Source organism: Camellia sinensis, chromosome 8 (genome assembly GCF_055761805.1).
Source record: "Camellia sinensis isolate YWXY chromosome 8, ASM5576180v1, whole genome shotgun sequence".
Classification (NCBI taxonomy): domain Eukaryota; kingdom Viridiplantae; phylum Streptophyta; class Magnoliopsida; order Ericales; family Theaceae; genus Camellia; species Camellia sinensis.
The window spans coordinates 154,124,775-154,143,069 of NC_138968.1; the positions used below are offsets into that span (position 1 = coordinate 154,124,775).

Below are 18,295 nucleotides of genomic sequence, written 5' to 3' on the forward strand. Positions count from 1 at the left end.
ACAACTGGTGCGGTAGCCAGTGAACCTCAACCAAACACCTCTGGTTTTGCTCCGTTGAACTTTCCGATGCGGTTGGTGGAGCAAAAAATGGCGGTGCAAACTGATATTGAGGCCAATCAGTATACTCTGAAGTCATGTGTGGAAACCATGACTGCGGTCACAAACTTGTCGCACCGGCTGCAGAGCAAGACAAATGAGGTGCAACAGTTAAACTCCCAGCTGGCTCTGCTCCAACGCATGTATAAGGATGCGCGAGCAGAGATAAGTGTGCTAAAGGCAGAAAACAAGGAGCTGAAGCGGAAGGCCACCGTGATGTTCCGATTTGGAGGTCCGCCATATGCTGCAGTGGAGGAGCAGGGGGAAGTAAATGTGCTTGGTGGATTAGGAAGCACAGAGGCAGCACCGTCAAGGACCGCCCAGGACGGAGGCAAAAAGAAGAGACCGGCGGCAGAGTAGGTCGGTGGGTGGCCGTCTGCAAAAAAGAAAACAAAGCTGTTGTTGTTGTGATTTTTTGTGTATTTTTGTTGTTGTTGTTGTTGTTTTTTTTTTTTTTTTTGGTGTAAAATGTGGATCGGGGTTGATCCCGATATGAATAAAATGAGTGTATTGTGCAAATCCGAATGGCGTGAAGGGACAAGACGGAGCAGAAAAATTAAACTGGAATGAATGTTGTTTTTTTTTTTTTTATAAATAAAATAATAATAATAATAATAATAAATAAAATGAAGTGGGGGAAATCAGTGGAATCAATGAAGGCGAGGATAAGATATTTTAGTGGTATCCGCTGACTTTGTGGGCGACAGCAGGTCGAGCATCTTTGATTCCAAGGTTGGGATTGCTTTGAATGATTTCTTTGTTAAGTTGGTGGCATGGTCTGACAACGAGTGGGGTTACAGCACGCGTGTGGTTGATTTGATCGTTCACATGGAAAACACTGGGTAAGTTGTGTTGTTGTTTTGCTTTATGAGAGATGCGAGAATCTGAATAAAATGAAGTGTGTGTGTCGGTTGTGTCTAGGGAGAGAGCCGAGAGGGAGATGCTCGACTTTCCATGGCTATCGACGTGCGAGGAAGCGGTTAGATCGACTAACAGGGTAGCGAGGACTCCGATTAGAGTGACGAGGCCGGAGAAGGGGAAGTCCTTCCAGGGGTGTTGAGACGCCACCTGGCAGTCGGCGAGGGCGTCGAAGGCGTCTGGGAGGACATGGACGAGCGATGTAGAGAGAATCACTCTGGCCGCGAAGCACTTGATTATGAGGATCGCCTTGTCGTAGACCGACTTGCCGTGGAACAGCCAAGCTAGCATCACCGGCGATGATATGCCGATTACGCTTGTGAAGAAGATCACGAAGATCGAGATGAGTTTGAGGTTCGACGCGGCGTGGCTGTTTCGGCAGGAAAGGGCTCGAGTCGTGTCGGTGGCGCACACAGACATGGCTCTCTCTCTCTCTCCGATGATGAATTGAGTTGAGACCAGAAACAGAGTTTGAAGAATGGTGGTCCTGGTGCCGTGTGGACTGTGATTACTGCTTGCAGAGTGGACCAGTGCTGTCCGTGATTGTTCCTAGTGTTGACAAAGGAGAGAGTGAGAGAGATTTGAATTGGTTGAGATCCGGCGGACGGTCAAGGTAAGGTTGCCGCCCGCCGGAAGGCGAAGAACACCAAGATCTTTAACCTTGCTCTGATACCATGTTAAAATTGATGTATTATTGATTAATGTATTGATATTCTGTGTATATTACAAGGAGATGTGCACTCTCTTTTATAGAGAGGAAAAGATACATAGGGTGGCATAAAGCAAAGGATAATTATTAAAGCTAACATAATGCTGTACTAAACATAATGATAACACTAGCAATACTAACATAGAATACTAACATCACTAACATATAATAATATAATACTAACATCACTAACATATAATACTAACATATTTTAACAGAACCAAACATAAAAAGACAAAAGGGAAGGGAAAGGAAGATTTTATTTAATTTACTCTATCTGTCTTAAAATATTAGTTTCTTATTCCGTTTTTTATTATCTCAAAATATTAGTCTCTTTACAAAAATTAAGAACTAAAATAATATAAATTTCCTATTGTGTCCTTCTTTTAAATTCATTAACAATACAAAAAATACAATTATGATAATTGATATTCCCAAAAAAATATACTATCACAGGATAATTTAAAAAAATTAATATTGTTAAAATGTAATAATTATACTACCAAAAAAAATTAGATTTCTCAAAAGAGACTACTATTTTGGGAAGAAAGGAATATTTGTTTTTTTGCTCGAAAACGAAGTGGTTTTGGGATAGTCAAACCGCGTGCCCCTACTACTATTGGGAAGAATCAACCGATAATGCCATCCTCATTGTTAGATTATTCCACATTGTCTAAATCACTCAATCTTGGTTAATATACTTAAAATATCTCGCCTCTTATGTCTAAGGATAGTTTAGTAGATAGGAAACTACATGCAGATCTCAGCAGCAAACCTATAGCTGTACAATGGCCACCACCATGCGTCCTGTAATGAAGGAAAACGGAGCATACACCACCACCACCACCGCTGCCGCCATGATATTTTCCTATAATTTTCATTCAAATTTTACACCACTATCTACCATTTTCATCATCTTTGGCATATTGTTGTTGTTGGGTCCTTTAATATTTTGTCTTGCAGCTGCAGCTACAACTGCAAGGGATGCTATAACAACAGGCTATCCAATTCGAGGTATCTACGGCGAAACTCTCATCTCAGCTGGCAACAAATTCCAACTTGGTTTCTTTTCCACTATGGAAGAATCAGGCTACGTAGCCAGTGTTGGAAAAAATGATTAAATACTGATTTTTCGGAAACTTTATGGTAATAATTTTGTAGGACCCATAAGTCAGTTTTGGAGGGTCCGAGTAGCAATGTGTTTGTTGCCATGTGGTGAACAAGATTATGAAATTATTGAGTCAAAACCATTTATAGGTGAATGAAAAATTGACTCTCAAAGTGAGATTCATCAACATTAGTCATGTTGGTAAAAAATTCTCGAAATGGTGTTAGAGTGTTCTTGTCCCACATAGGAAAGGAAAAATTTGGAGAAGATATAAAGTCCTAGATGGAACCTTGGGCATGGGCCCAAAGGACACCTAAAGTGTGAGTTGGGTTGGGTCGACCCGTTACTATCTTCTTAGGCCAAAATTATTTGAAGGTATTTTCAATTGTTTGCTGGCAGACGTGTCTCTTCCGAAAAGGTTTTTCCATTGCCTATATTAAGGCAGTTCTCCATCCGGGTTTTGGAATCAAATCAATAAAAGAAAATTCAGACTTCCAGTTTCTTCCTCCTCTTTTCATTCTGCATTTTCATATTTTTTAGAGTCTAAGTTTGAGAGAGTGTAAAGCACATACTTTGGTTCGCTATACACATACATGATTGTTGTATCTTGGAGATAGAACACCTATTAATCCCGAGCATCAGTGGAGAGGGCGTTATTCTGTCTTAAAGACACAGTGTCCATACACTGGCCTCAATCGCAACTTCATTCAATAGTTTGATCTTCGAAAAATTATAAGTTTGTTTTATTTTATTTATTATTTGCAATTAATTAAGTTTACCGAAATTATTCTCCAGCAGCCAGATACATAGGAATTTGGTATTACATATTGAACTCACAGACGATTGTGTGGGTTGCCAACTGGCGTTTTCACCATTGAAGATGATGGCATCCTCAACCTCAAGGTCATGGACGGAAATTCCATTAATTTCACTACAGGTCTTACAAGCTTACCATCTTCGTCCAATAGGACAACGGTAAAGCTCTTGGACTCTGGGAACTTGGTTTTGAGCGATGATCTATTGGGGAAGGTACTATGATCATCCAACTGATACCTTCCTTCCCAGTATGATGATGGACGATAATCTAAAATTGAATTCATGGAAAAGGGTCAACGACCCGGCAAAGGGAAACTTTACTTTCAAGAAATATCAATCAACAGAAACTAATTACATCAGTTGGAAAAGAAGCGAAATGTACTGGAGAAGTGGGTCTGGTATCTTTGACAGTTCCGATCAGAAATTGCTACACAAAATAGACTTACTGTTATCAAATTCTAGCAATGGTGAGAACATAACATATAATGGTAAGAATTTTACTATATCACCAGTTTTAAAAGACAATATCACGAGGTTGGTGATGAGGTTTTCCGGGGAACTACAGCTTTTCAATTGGGATAATGGACAGTGGTCTTTGATATGGTCAGAACAGCGAGACAAGTGCAGTGTGTATAATGCTTGTGGGGATTTTGGAAGCTGTAACAGTGAGAATAGTGGATTGAAGTACTGTAAGTGTTTGCCGGGTTTTGTGCCGAACTCACCAAATGAATGGAATTCTGGTGAATTTTCAAGCGGGTGTACTAGGAAGACAACTACGTGCTTGACGGATAAGAAGAAGTACACATTCTTGAAGTTGAAGATTATGACAGTGGAAGATCCAGGCTCACTACCTGAGGCAATAAGTGAGGAGGATTGCGAAAATGAGTGTGTGGGACATTGCAATTGCCAGGCGTATTCTTATATCGCATCATCTGTTGATGCACAAAGAGTCACTAGTACAAACTCATCTAGGTGCAGAATTTGGACGGAGAATCTCAGAAATCTTCACGAGGATACGGAAGGTGCTTATAACCTATCAGTCCGTGTAGCCCGTACAGATATAGGTACTTTACTTTCTTCCCTTCCAGAAAAAAGGGTGCCCCTCTATGCATTTAAATTTGATATGAGTATTTTAATTCATATATTTCAAATTTTGTACACTTTTCAACATATATATATGTACTTTTTTTTTAAATAAAAATTTATAATATCATGACATTATTGTATAACATTACTGGCAAACATTAGACTAGATCTACTCTAGCTAAACTTGCCTGATTTCAATCTTAACCAAACAATTTATCCTTCTGACTAATTAGGCTAATTCAGTTTGGCCACTCCTTAACTGAGGGGCCAAGATCAATCCTTTGTTGCTGCTCGGCTTGCTGGCTTGTATTGTTGGACTTTCTTACAGAGCACTGATGATCTGGCCCAATGGCCCTGTTTCATGGGGCAATAATAGACCCATATTTCAGAAATGAGGTAAATTGTTACAACTCAGACACTATCGACCTATCTTTTGGCCTATAAAAGATTTTTCTTCTTAAATAGTTGATTGTCGACTTTGAGATTTTAAGGACATGGTCCTTGACTGATTTGTAGCAAGGCCTAAATGGTTTATGCTCTTGATTTTGCAGAATCAACATCAAGAGATTGCGAGCCTTGTGGTGCTAACATTCTACCCTATCCCCTATGCACTGGACAAAATTGCGGCGACCCAATGTACAACAATTTCCACTGCAACAAGTCCACAGGACAAGTTGAGTTCCAGGAACCAAGCGGCATCTACAGAGTTACAAGCATCAATCCAGATAATCTTACATTTATCATCCAACTTACAGATACAGTTAAAAATGCCGATATCTGTTGTTCTAAAAATTTTCGTGTCAGTCCATCAGTACCGTATAAAGTGATTGGTAGCTCGTGTAATGCTAGCTTAGCTGTAGAGATTAGTTGGGATCCAACACCACAGCCGACCTGTACTTTGTTAGAAGATTGCACGGATTGGCCTAATTCAAGTTGCAATACAACAGAAGACGGCAAGAGAAGGTGCCTTTGCAATGCAAACTATCATTGGCATGGCTTGGAATTAAATTGTACTAGTGTTCTAGGTGAGGATGCTATTACTATACATATAATGAACTATAGACTAATAGCATCATGTGTGAGTGTGACAGTAATTTTCCAGAAAAATTTTCTTGATCCAAAGAGAAACAGGCCTTGTGTACAAATTTTTACAAGTTCTATTAGTGTTTAAACAACTTCAGAAAGTGTTTCGCTGATTTACACAAACACTTGAGAATCACAACTCAAAAATGTCAATGGGGAAAAAAAAACAATTATATTTGATATGTTGGACTTCCTTGTTTTTACGGGTTTATATCAATTCATATCATCACAAAACACTACAATAGCGACCATAAAATGATGAAACTATTTTTGTTTTGTTTCAGGAAACGACAACAGCACTAGGAAAAAAAAGAAGTTATTTTCTTTTGTGATCCATTTTATGGTTGCGATAATCCTGGTTGTGCTCATATGCATCGGTGGCTATATTTGGTACAAAAGAAGGAAGCTAAAACAAAGACAAGGTACTTACTACTATATAGTGTTTGCGTTTTCTGTTCTTCAATATAACAAGCATGTATAACTAAGATGTATATTATGTTCAACATGAAAGTAGAGAAAGCGTCCAGAGAAATCAAGTGCTTCGCTTGTTTGATACTGAAAGACAGGTTAAAAACATGATAGATTCGGGTGAGTTCAAAGACGATGATAGGAAAGGCATTGATGTACCATTTTTTAATTTAGAAAGCATACTAGTTGCTACAAATACCTTCTCAGATGCAAATAAGCTTGGACAAGGGGGATTTGGGCCTGTTACAAGGTTACAGTCCTTTCTTTAATACTCACCAAAGCTCATATACAAGAATTCTATGTTTAGTGACAAAATTAATTAGTTTCGTGAAAATTTGAACAGGGCATTTTTCCCAGAGGAGAAGAAATTGCTGTGAAGAGGTTGTCAAGTCATTCGGTATAGGGATTGGAGGAATTTAAAAATGAGGTTGTATTGTTCTCTAAACTTCAACATCGGAATCTTGTTAGACTTTTAGGCTATTGCATCAAAGGTGATGAAAAGATTTTACTCTATGAGTATATGCCAAACAAAAGCTTAGATTCCTTCATATTTGGTTAGCCTTTAAACTTTTTACTCTTAAAGCTTTTAGTACGTAGATTATATTCCATTTGATAATTAATAGAAACTGCTCTGAATCATGCTTTCCAATGGACAAATTGCAAGATCGAACTCTATGCGTGCCATTAGACTGGGACAAACGCTTCGATATCATTTTCGGAATTGCTCGAGGGCTTCTTTATCTTCATCAAGACTCGAGGTTGAGAATTATTCATAGAGATTTGAAAACAAGCAATATTCTATTAGATGGGGAGATGAACCCCAAAATTTCAGACTTTGGCTTGGCGAGGATAGTTGGGGGAAAAGAACCAGAAGCTAACACCGCTAGAGTAGTCGGAACCAAGTAAGTAATAACATCGCTAATATCCTTTTGCTGTGCTATATTTATATACTAACTTGTTTGGATATTTGATGTAATGCGGCGGCTATATGTCTCCAGAGTATGCATTGGATGGATTGTTCTCAATTAAGTCTGATGCCTTTAGTTTTGGAGTCATTGTACTAGAGATTGTGAGTGGGAAGAGGAACACCGGATTTTACAAGTCCCAACAAGCCTTTAACCTTTTGGGTCATGTGAGTACTAATTTGATCACATCCAATGATTTGTTGTCATGTTATTTCATTCAACTCTGATTTTAAAGCAATCTCAGGCCTGGAGATTTTGGAGAGAAGAGAAGGCATTGGATTTGATGGATCAGACACTGCTTGAATCTAGCAACAGAGGCGAAGTTATGAAGTGCATAACAGTTGGGCTTTGTGTGTACAGAGAGAGCCTAGTGATCCTCGTAGCATGCCAAACGTAGTTTTCATGCTTGGCAGTGAAACTACAACACTTCCGAATCCTAAACCACCAGCTTTTTTGGCGAAGAATTGGCTTTCTGATGCACCTTCTTCTTCTTCTTCTTCTAGTAAACCAGAAACATTCTCCAATAATGCGCTGACAGGTTCTGTAGAAGAAGGCCGATAAGTAGTGGAATTTTTCATGAATCATGACTTATTCTTATTAGTTTGCATCACCATATTTATGCAATCTAATATTTTTTGGAAAACATAGCTTGTAATTGTGCAATAAATGGTTACTTTGTTCCATCAACCAGGGGAATAATTCATATTTTAATGGTGTGTTTGGTTGGGGGATTTGGGGAGGGATTTGGAAAGGGAAAGGGAAAAGGTGTGTGAAACTATGTGAAATATAAGCATGATTTATTCACATTTCACCTACCGTTTCCATTTCCCTTTCCAAATCCCTCTCCAAATCCCCCAACCAAACACAGCATAAATGTTCCCTCTTATAGGAAAAAAACAAAAAATCAATAAACTGTTGAATCAGTTGAATTGAATTTCCATTCAACATGTGATTCCTTCTAAATGTCAGAAGAATTATTTCAACATTTTAACACTTTCAAATCTTTGGCCAAGTCTGACTCTGATATGCTTGCATTTTGCCTATCCAAATTTAAAGTTTCCGGACAAATTGCATGAACACCATTTCTGAGGTATAGTTTCAGAGAAATTGATCACATAAAACATCATCGTGGAGTCACATTCAACTACATTAGTAGATTCTATGTGAAGCTCGATTTTGCAATGTAAATATATATAGATAATGTGTGTTAAACAGAAGTCATGTTTTGAATACATTAGTTAATTTTATTTTTTCTCCAAAATTAAATTGAATAGGTTTTTTTTTTTTTTTCCCCCGATCTGCCTATCATGTGGAGCAACTGCAAGAGTGTTCTTCATTGATAGTTTGAACATACACCAAAACTTCAGAGAATCAAAAGAAATAAATAGAAAGTCAGGAAAAGTGGCACTAGTTTATAGGAAAGAACATTGTTGAATATGAATTGAATTGAAGAATACAAGGCTGCAAGCCTTGGAACACAACACTCTTGTAATTATTATTCTCATTTGAAAGGAAACATTGGTGCCTCACAGCCTAATTACAGAACACGTCAGACAACCATGTTCACTTTCTTTTCTTAGCCTTGAGTACAAGTTTTTTTTCTTCTTAGTCTTAAGTATATATATATTTTTTCTTTTTTTGTGGCAAAGTTTGACCCTTTTGGAGTTGGTGCTTGCATTATACCTCATTGCTCTAGCCTCTACTTTGCTGACTTTTCAACTTTTCTTTTTGTGTAACTTTTAGTAGGGGAATGAAAAACCCAGTTGCCTACAATACATTGTTGAAATATACTATGAAGTACGAAAACTTACTCCAAATTTTATCTCAAAACAAGTTGTACAATGTAGATTTAAAGTTAGTGAGATGTGGGCTACATCTAAAACGATTGTGATCGAGAGAAATGTTATTCTAGATAATTTTTCTAAATTTGTAGTACTATCGATACATTGTTTACTTCTTGTTATTACTCTATTCTTTGTTCTATTTCTACTTTTTAGTTGCTGTCACTTTCTGTATCAAGAATTAGCCTCTCTTTTTATTTATTCTGCCATTCTTTCTTTTTTCTTTTTTTGGTTTTTGATTTTTTTGATATGGTTGTTCTACATGTACAAAATTTGAATACAACCCTTTCACATGGGGTAGAACCCACACATTTTAATGAGTCTCACCGCATGTGAGAAGGTTTGTGTGCACTTAGAATTTTTATGTATATCCTATAAGCAATTTGTTTAGTGTTGATGCTAATTATTAGCAGGATTTGCCTTCTCTAGTTTTTAATTAAGATTTTCTTCAAAAAGTTTGCGATCTCAGTTTGTGACAATCCTTATAAAGCCCACTGTTTCTGTTTATTTTTATTTTTATTTTTTTTGTGGACAATTTAAATCTATTGGAAGTGGTGCTTGGATTGTACTTCATTACCCTTGGCTCTAATTAAGGAAAAAGAAAAGAAAAGATGTCAGTTGCCTGCATTTACTTTTGCTAGTTATTTTTACTCAATTCTTAGTGCTAATTACACTTTATAGCTCCTTTGATTCCTAGCATCAAATGTTAGCCTCTCTTTTTCTTTATTATGCCTATCTGACACTCAAGTGGTTGTCATTAAGAGGCCTATCACCTCCTGGATGAAATGTGTTAAAGTTTGTTATGCATTTATACATACTCGATTTTATTTCAGCATTTTGATTTCTTAAGTTTCCTTTGCAATAAAAAATCCAATTTTGAAAATTTTGAACATGTATAACAAGACCATATGTCGCAGTGGTTCAACAACAATACTCAATTTTTTTGTCTTTAGAAAGAAATTAACTTAAAAGCATCGATGTATTTTTAAAAAAAAAAAATGTTGAATGAAGGCAACAATCAACTGTACTATATAATACAGAAAAATGTACGTACACAGAAATTCGAGAGAGAGACAAGAACGTGGCCCATCTTTAAAGTGACACATTAATTCAAGAATAATTCTACATCAGAATTTTGCAGCGCATTTTCATACCTATCAGTAGTTTGTGATGACTTTCCTTGTGAACATAAACATAGGAAAGCCTAACCAAAAAATCAACTGTGTCTTCAAGTACCACTTGAGTGTCTGTCTGTCTACCATTAGTTTCTTCTAGCAGATTGAGATACATACCAAATGAATGATGGATCACCTTAAACCAAAAGATCCATCAATGGCTTGCTATTTTCTACTGAATATTATGATCATCCTGTCCTCTTCTCTCTTTCCTGTTTGTGCTAGTGAAGACATTTTGAGAGCAGGCGAATCAATCAACACTAACCAAACCTTAACTTCAGCTGGTGGAAATTTTGCGTTAGGCTTCTTCAGTCCAGGAAATTCCACCAACAGATACATTGGTATATGGTACAAAACAATCTCCAAACAAACAGTCATATGGGTTGCTAACAGAGAAAACCCTCTTGCCCAGAATTCTACAGCGGTTTTCAGGCTCGGTGATGATGGGAATCTTGTGATTTTTGATAGAAGAGGACAGGTAGTCTGGAAAATAAATGCACCAATTCTCAATTTGGCCATTAACTCCACAGTTGCACAGCTTTCAGATAATGGAAATCTCGTTCTGAGACTTGGTGACGACACTCTATTATGGCAGAGTTTTGATAATCCAACTGATAGATTCCTGCCTGGCATGAAAGTCAGGTTGAATCGGAAAACTGGACAGCGAAGCCCTCTATACTCATGGGTAGACAATGAAGATCCTCGACGAGGAATGTTTTCAGTAGGCATAGATCCTGAAGGGCATCCACAGATTTTCATTTGGAAGCAAAACCAGACATATTGGAGAAGCACAGTATATGACTAGTTTTTCTTATATTGGATACAAATCTCAAGGTTTTGCCTCTTTTTTTACTTTTGTAGTAGAAGGTGATGAAATTTATCTCGGTTGCAGTGTCCCTGAAAGTTCGAATAAAATAAGAGGCATGCTAACTCCTAGTGGGCAAGCTCAGGTCCTTTTATGGGAACAAAGTGACAATTCATGGGTAGTTGCGTGGAAGTTGCCAGTAGTTGAGTCCAAATGTGATTTTTATGGCCAGTGTGCTCCATTTAGTAGCTGTGAACAAAATGGTTCGCATCCATTTTGCAGTTGTTTGCAGGATTTTGAACCTAAAGATCAGAATTCTTCGAATCTTGGAAATTGGACAGGAGGCTGTGCCAGGAAAATGGCACTGACGTGTGATCTGGGAGATTGGTTTTTTAAGTTTGAAAGGACAAAATTGCCCGATTATTCAATCTCTCTTGGAAATATGACTGTTAGTCAATGTGAATCCAAATGTCGTGACAATTGCTCCTGCACAGCTTATGCGTATGCTAATATGAGTAGAGAAACTACTGTGCATTGCATGAATTGGTTCGGGGATTTCGTGGACCTAAAAGGCAATGACTACCATGGCAAAGACCTTTATGTTCGCCTTCATGGCTCTGGCCTAGGTATGTATGACATCTTTGCTCGATTTCCGTTCAAAACACTTTTTTTTTCCTTCTAAATTTTAGTTGACTTCTAATGGGATTCCTGGAAATTTTGTGTTTTGTAATTGATGTGTAGTTGCTGATTGTAAGTTGAAGCATAGAAGCAGAAGTCTAATTGCGATTGCAGCAGCTGCCATCTCTGCAGGATTGCTTCTTATTAGTAGCTTTGGCTATGTCTTGAGGATGAGAAGACTGAGAAGTCAAGGTATCACAACCTCACAAATCAGAGCAATTTATTAGTACACTTGCAGTTTCTCATACATGGTTTTGCTTCACTGAATACTGTTGAGTACAGAGACAATAGATGGAGATTCGCATGAACTTGATGCCAACTCTAGTGCATCTGTTGCTGGGCCAAGTAATGGAGAATTGTTATCGTTCAGTTTAAGAAGCATATTAGCTGCTACTGACAACTTTTCTGAAGTAAAACAACTTGGAGAGGGTGGGTATGGACCTGTTTATAAGGTAACACAACGCATTTTGTTTTGTGGTAAAATAATGAAGTTGTCGTATGTTTCAGTTTCTATTATTTATTTCAATATTCTTACATTTCATCCTCATTTTTTCTTCTTTTTTCAGGGCAATTTGCCTGTAGTACAAGAAGTAGCCATTAAAAAGCTATCTAAAAAATCATTACAAGGAACAGAGGAGTTCATGAATGAGTTGAAACTTATTGCCAAACTCCAACATCAAAATCTTGTTAGGCTTTGGGGTTGCTGTGTTGAGCAAGAGGAAAAGATACTGATCTATGAGTATATGTGCAATGGAAGCCTAGACAAATTGCTATTTTGTACACCTTTACCTTTTTTCTGAAACTTCTGATAAACACAATTTCTATTATTTTTGAGGCTCTGATTTTCAGTTTCCCATCATTGATTTAGTGTTGATTTTCCATTAGGTCCTTCTGAGCAAGCCAATCTGGACTGGAGTAAACAATTCCGGATCATAGAAGGGATTGCTCAACGTCTTATCTACCTGCACAAGTATTCTAGATTGAAAGTCATTCACAGGGATTTAAAGGCAAGCAATATTTTGTTGGATGAAGCAATGAATCCCAAAATTTCGGACTTTGGAACTGCAAGGAGTTTGGAATAAATCAAACTGAAGCAAATACCATGCGGTGGTGGGCACATAGTAAGTAACAGCAGATATTTTTATTTGTATGAATTTTGAATGAGATAAATTTATGTGTACTGCAGAAATCAATGTAGGGCTGCTGCTGCTATTTCTTCAATTTGATTGATAACATTGTCATTGGTGATGCAGCGGCTACATGTCACCAAAATATGCATGATATGGAAAATTTTCTAAAAAGTTACATATTTAGCTTTGGAGTGTTAATGTTAGAGATCTTGAGTGGCAAGAGAAACACTAGTTTTCATCTCACTAAACTCTCCCTAACCCTTTTAGGACGGGTAAGTAAGCTATGCGTCTTTTGTTTTCCTCTTATGATAACTAATCAGTTTTGATTTTTTTTTTTTTGGGATGACTTAGGCTCTTAAACAGACATGGGAGAATTGGAAAGAAGGTAGCTGTTTGGAGTTCATTGATCCGTCAATAAGAGAAACATGTGACATTTAGGAGGCATTGAGATGTATTGCTGTGGGGCTTTTGTGTGTTCGAGAATTTCCCAGTGATCGACCAACAATGTATAATGCAATTCTCATGATGAGCAATGAAAACGCTTCAGTTCCATCACCCAAAGAACCAGCTTTTTCAACTTGTAGGAGTTCGAACACTGTCAGCTATCCTCCTCAAACATCTAGTAGCTATTCCAACAATGAAGTGACAATTACCATGCCAGATGCTCGATAGAAGCTCTCAATTTTCAACAGTTCTGCTAATAAACGAAGTGTCTGACATGTTTGAGGAAATTTAAGCAAGACATGAATATGTCACGGGCTTTTAGAAACGAGAGTTCTTTTTCGTGGCTATATGTAAGCAACTAACTGTATGAATCGTCCCAAATGGTATGTTTTATGAGTAAAACTTGAATATAAAAGGGTGATACCAAGCCATTGTGTACGCGTGGTATCACTAATCGATTATAATGTAACATATGATTGAGTGAGCCTCACCTATTGATTGTAACCACTCACCTATGTCATTGTTGTAAATTTCATATCATAGTGGGGTTGGGATCTATGCATAATGAGTAGGTGATAACATATTATTAATTGATAATATCTCGTATGAAAGTTTCATTGTAGAGAAATAAATTTTTTATTTTTTTAAAATTTGGTAAGAAACTGAAAATTATGTTACTATATTTATATGAATTATATAAAAAATTTAAATTTCTTGCATTGACCATTCTCATGCTAATTGGCAAATTACACAGACCATCTTTAAAAATTGTCTAAATTACACGAGTCCCATTAGATGGGTCTCAAAATTTAACACCACTAACAGAAAAGATAAAATGACAAAAATAACCTTAAGACCCTCTCCAATCATTCACCAAAATTTTCATTTAATTTGATTATAAATTTAAGTAAAAATTTTGATTTGTTATCAATTACTCTAATTCTTTCATCAAATTTTTATCAAAATTTTATAAAAAATTACTTCTCAGTCCAAATTTCATTTTTCATCAATTTTGATTTAAAAAAAAAAAAACTCAACTCTAATCTTTCATCTTTTAACAATTTCATCAAACTTAAGTAAAAACATAGTTGTTAAAAATTTGGTGAAAGATTTGATTTATCCTTAATTTGATGAAAAATTTATTCCTCTCTTAATTTAATACAAGTTTGATACTAAAAAGATTATATCACATTTTCATTAAAAAATTTATCAAATTTAAATTTTATGAAGATTTGGTAAAAGATAGGTGATGCTCCAACATTGGTCAACCCGAGAGAAACCGGTCAATTTATGATTGAACTCCTTTTTATGTTCTCTCTCCTCAATCGAACCAACACGATCAGAGCATCGCGATCGTACCACCGCGTGATTGTAGACAGACCATTGCGAGTGGTGATGAACAGATTCTCTCTCTGTCTCTGTCTCTCTCTATATATATTGTTTTTGAATGTGTTATTAGGGTTTTGAATTTGTTTTGTTGTTTGATTGAGTTGTGGCAATGACGATGGGTCGCGGAGGCGGAGGTAGTGATGGGTTCTTATGGTGAATGGGTGGAGAAGGGACGTGTAGGAATGGTGAATGCAAAACAAGGGAGGGAGGAGCGGGAGAAGTTTTTTTAAATTTTGTTTTTTGGGGTAGGAAGTCTAGATACTCGGCCGCGGCCCTCCAAAACAACATCGTTTTGGAGTACTTTTTATTTTTATTTTTATTCTCCTTTTCGTATTTTGCTTTCCCCTTTTCTTATTTTGAATCCTAGCCTCTGAGACAGAAGAGGCACGATCTGGACGAGAGAGAGAGAGAGAGAGAGAGAGAGAGAGAGAGAGAGAGAGAGAAGCGACGAACGGAGGCGACGAAGACAAAAGCAAGGAGAGGCGAGAGCGGCGGAGGCGACGAACGGAGAGACTACCGAGGCAAGGAGAGGCGGTGGTGAGGCGACTGAGGCGGCGAGAGACGAACAGAGAGGGCAACGACGAGGTCCGTTTCTAGTATCCAATGAACCTTCTAGCTGCACGATGAATTTGTATTAGTTTTATGTATAAAGAAAGAGAAAGAATTGTGTATTGAAATGTTGTATTGAATGTTGTGTATATAATGTGAAGGTACCTCTCCTTTTATAGAGGGGAGAGTGTTACAAAGGGGCCAAAAGAGCCGAAAGAAGAAAACATAATTATTAAACACTTTACATATTATATTCTAACAGCCCCCCTCAAACTCAAGGAGGATAGGAACCAACCAACTTGAGTTTGGAGAGAGTAGAAAAACAGAAAAATAAGCTGACAAATAAAATTAAAACAGGATAGGAGACATGGTATGGTCGTGTCAGACCGATGTAACAGACAGTTTATGGGGTCATGTCGGACCGTTGTAGCAGACAGTTTACAGGGTCATGTCGGACCGTTGTAGCAGACACTGTGTGGTCGTGTCAGACCGATGTAGAAGACAGTTTATGGGGTCATGTCGGACCGATGTAGAAGACAGTTTACGGGGTCATGTTGGACCGTTGTAAAAGCTGACCGGAATCAATGTCGGGACAGTTTACGGGGTCATGTCGGACCGATGTAGAAGATTTTGGTGGTGCACCAAGGGGGCGACTTAGGGAGTGCGCCATGGGGTGGCTTGGGTGGTTTCCATGGTATATAACCATGCTCATCAGCTTGGGTGGTTCGCATGGTGTGTAACCATGCTCACCATGATATAGGTATAACCCCCCCTCAAACTCAAATAGGTGTGAAGATAAAAACCTATTTGAGGTTGAAACAAAGGGATTGAAAAAGTGGAGCAGAGCAGCTCAACACAGAGTGGAGATGTGATAAAAAATAATAATAATAATAATAATAATAAAAATGGTAGAAAGCCTTTTTTTTTTTTTTTTTGTGTGTGATGTAGAACGGTGAGCGGGGTGGATCCCTGATAGGAATAAAACAAGGGTGTTGTGCAAGCTGGATGGCAAGAATGGTACAAGGTTGGTGGAGCAGAAAAATCAGTGAGGTGGTGTTGAATCTGTGTTTTGTTTTGTGCTTTTTTTTTTTTTTTTTTTTTGTGGTTGGTTTGGTTTTTGTGAAGAAGGAAATAAAATAAAGATAAAGAAAAATCAGAGGTGGTTTCTGAGGCCTGGTGGGGTAGGATAATATATAAACATATATATATATATATAAAAGAAAATAAAGTAAAAATCAGAGGAGGCTGGGTGTGTTGGGAGCTGTGTTTGTGGGGAGAATGGAATAAAAAAAAATAAGAGTGGTTTGGTGTTTAAATAAAAGAAGAGTGGGTGGGCAATATTAAAATAAAAAGAAAGGAAAAGAGGGGGACAAAAGTTGGCGGATGGTGTATCATGGAATGGTGGATCACAGAGTGTTTAAAAAAAAATAAAAATAAAAGAAAAAAATAAAATAAAAGAAGGTTGGATGGAGATAAATTGATAGAGAGAGAGAGATAAATCATTAGGAATTTCAAACCCACCCCCATTCACACAAATCCACACAATTGTGGCACCTAGCAGCCACACCATTCACAGAGGAGAATCCTAGAATGGAGAGATCCAGCATCAACAACAGAAAATCTTGTGTGGGTGGAGATAAAGAAAAGAAAAGAAAAGGGATCATTTGGTGGAAGAAAAAGGAGCTGTGGGGAACATGGGGTGATTAAAATAAAAGAAAATAAAATAAAATAAAAAGAAAGTTGGGTGGTGGAAAATTATTGTTAGACAGAGAGAAGGCATGTGGGTTGTTGGGCTGATGTCATCTTCCGTGAATATTGGCTCGAGCACAGATACAGGACTGGGCCGCTCTGTTTTTTTTTTTTTTTTCCTTAGCACCATTTGAATCTCCAACTTGCACGGTGATTGAAGAGCTTTGTGGGGATGTTAATGGAGAAGACGTTAATTGCTCCTGTTCAAATGAGTCCAATTTCAAGCATTGGGCAGATTTCTCTTCGTCACAAACTTCAGCAAGATCACCGTTTTGGTCATCTCCAACAACTGAAGAGCTACATTGTTCATCTGAAATGTCCAAGACTTTGCTCTCTTCCTGGACTAATACATCAGCTGTTTGTACAATCGTCACATCACCTTCAGAACTATTCTCAGGTCTCATAGAACACAAGGTTCCTTCCACTATGTTAGCATTATCAAGCTCATCCACAACATCATCTGAATTTGAGTTACAAGGTTGTACTTTTTCTTCAGGATGGGCACTAATGCACGATTGACTATTTAAGTTTTGCCTTGAAGGACTTGAATGACTGCCACGATTTTCTTGAAGCCGCAGCGTGTCCTCATTGACCACGATTTTGCATGTGTGTGTGTGTGCCGTGTGTGATGTGTGAAGAGAACCAGCCCCGAGAGAAGAGACAGATCAGTGCATGTTGAGTATCAAATTAGAGAGAGAGAGAGAGATGATCAACTTCATGGAAAAGCTGGTCTTCGGCGCCACTCCAGCCAGCGAGCTCATCGGCGGCGGCTGCGTCGGTGGTGAGCTAGCAGGAACCTGTGTCACGGCGTCTGCAGCAGTGGTGACAGGTGGCGTGGTCGGCGTTGGCCAGATCACGGCGTCGGTGGCTGTCGGGTGGGCCGACGGAGTGCTCGACGACGTGGGTAAGATCTATGTTGTAACAAAACTGCAGCAAGAAATATTGATGGTCCATGGCAGCAAGAAATGTGGCAGCGGAGTGAAAGTATGTGTAGAGGTCCGGCGGGCGGCCAAGGCGAGGCTGCCGCCCGCCGGTGAAGTAGAATGACTAGGTTGTTAACCTAGCTCTGATACCATATTAGTTTTATGTATAAAGAAAGAGAAAGAATTGTGTATTGAAATGTTGTATTGAATGTTGTGTATATAATGTGAAGGTACCTCTCCTTTTATAGAGGGAAGAGTGTTACAAAGGGGCCAAAAGAGCCGAAAGAAGAAAACATAATTATTAAACACTTTACATATTATATTCTAACATGAAGCTTTATTTTTGAGTTGGATACAAATGTT

General features: G+C 38.0%; 2 pseudogenes across 2 annotated transcripts; both read left to right on the plus strand.

Moving 5' to 3' along the window:
* Positions 1-2,919: 2,919 nt before the first annotated feature.
* On the plus strand, positions 2,920-7,896 carry LOC114269212 (G-type lectin S-receptor-like serine/threonine-protein kinase At4g03230; annotated as a pseudogene). The gene is made up of 8 exons (XR_014339209.1): positions 2,920-2,980; positions 3,627-4,711; positions 5,285-5,758; positions 6,101-6,238; positions 6,628-6,838; positions 6,949-7,186; positions 7,283-7,416; positions 7,494-7,896. The product of XR_014339209.1 is annotated as a G-type lectin S-receptor-like serine/threonine-protein kinase At4g03230 (transcript).
* Positions 7,897-10,242: 2,346 nt separating this feature from the next.
* Positions 10,243-13,695, plus strand: LOC114269250 (receptor-like serine/threonine-protein kinase SD1-8; annotated as a pseudogene). The gene is made up of 7 exons (XR_014338474.1): positions 10,243-11,696; positions 11,812-11,940; positions 12,031-12,200; positions 12,315-12,525; positions 12,634-12,869; positions 13,002-13,150; positions 13,242-13,695. The product of XR_014338474.1 is annotated as a receptor-like serine/threonine-protein kinase SD1-8 (transcript).
* Positions 13,696-18,295: the final 4,600 nt, after the last annotated feature.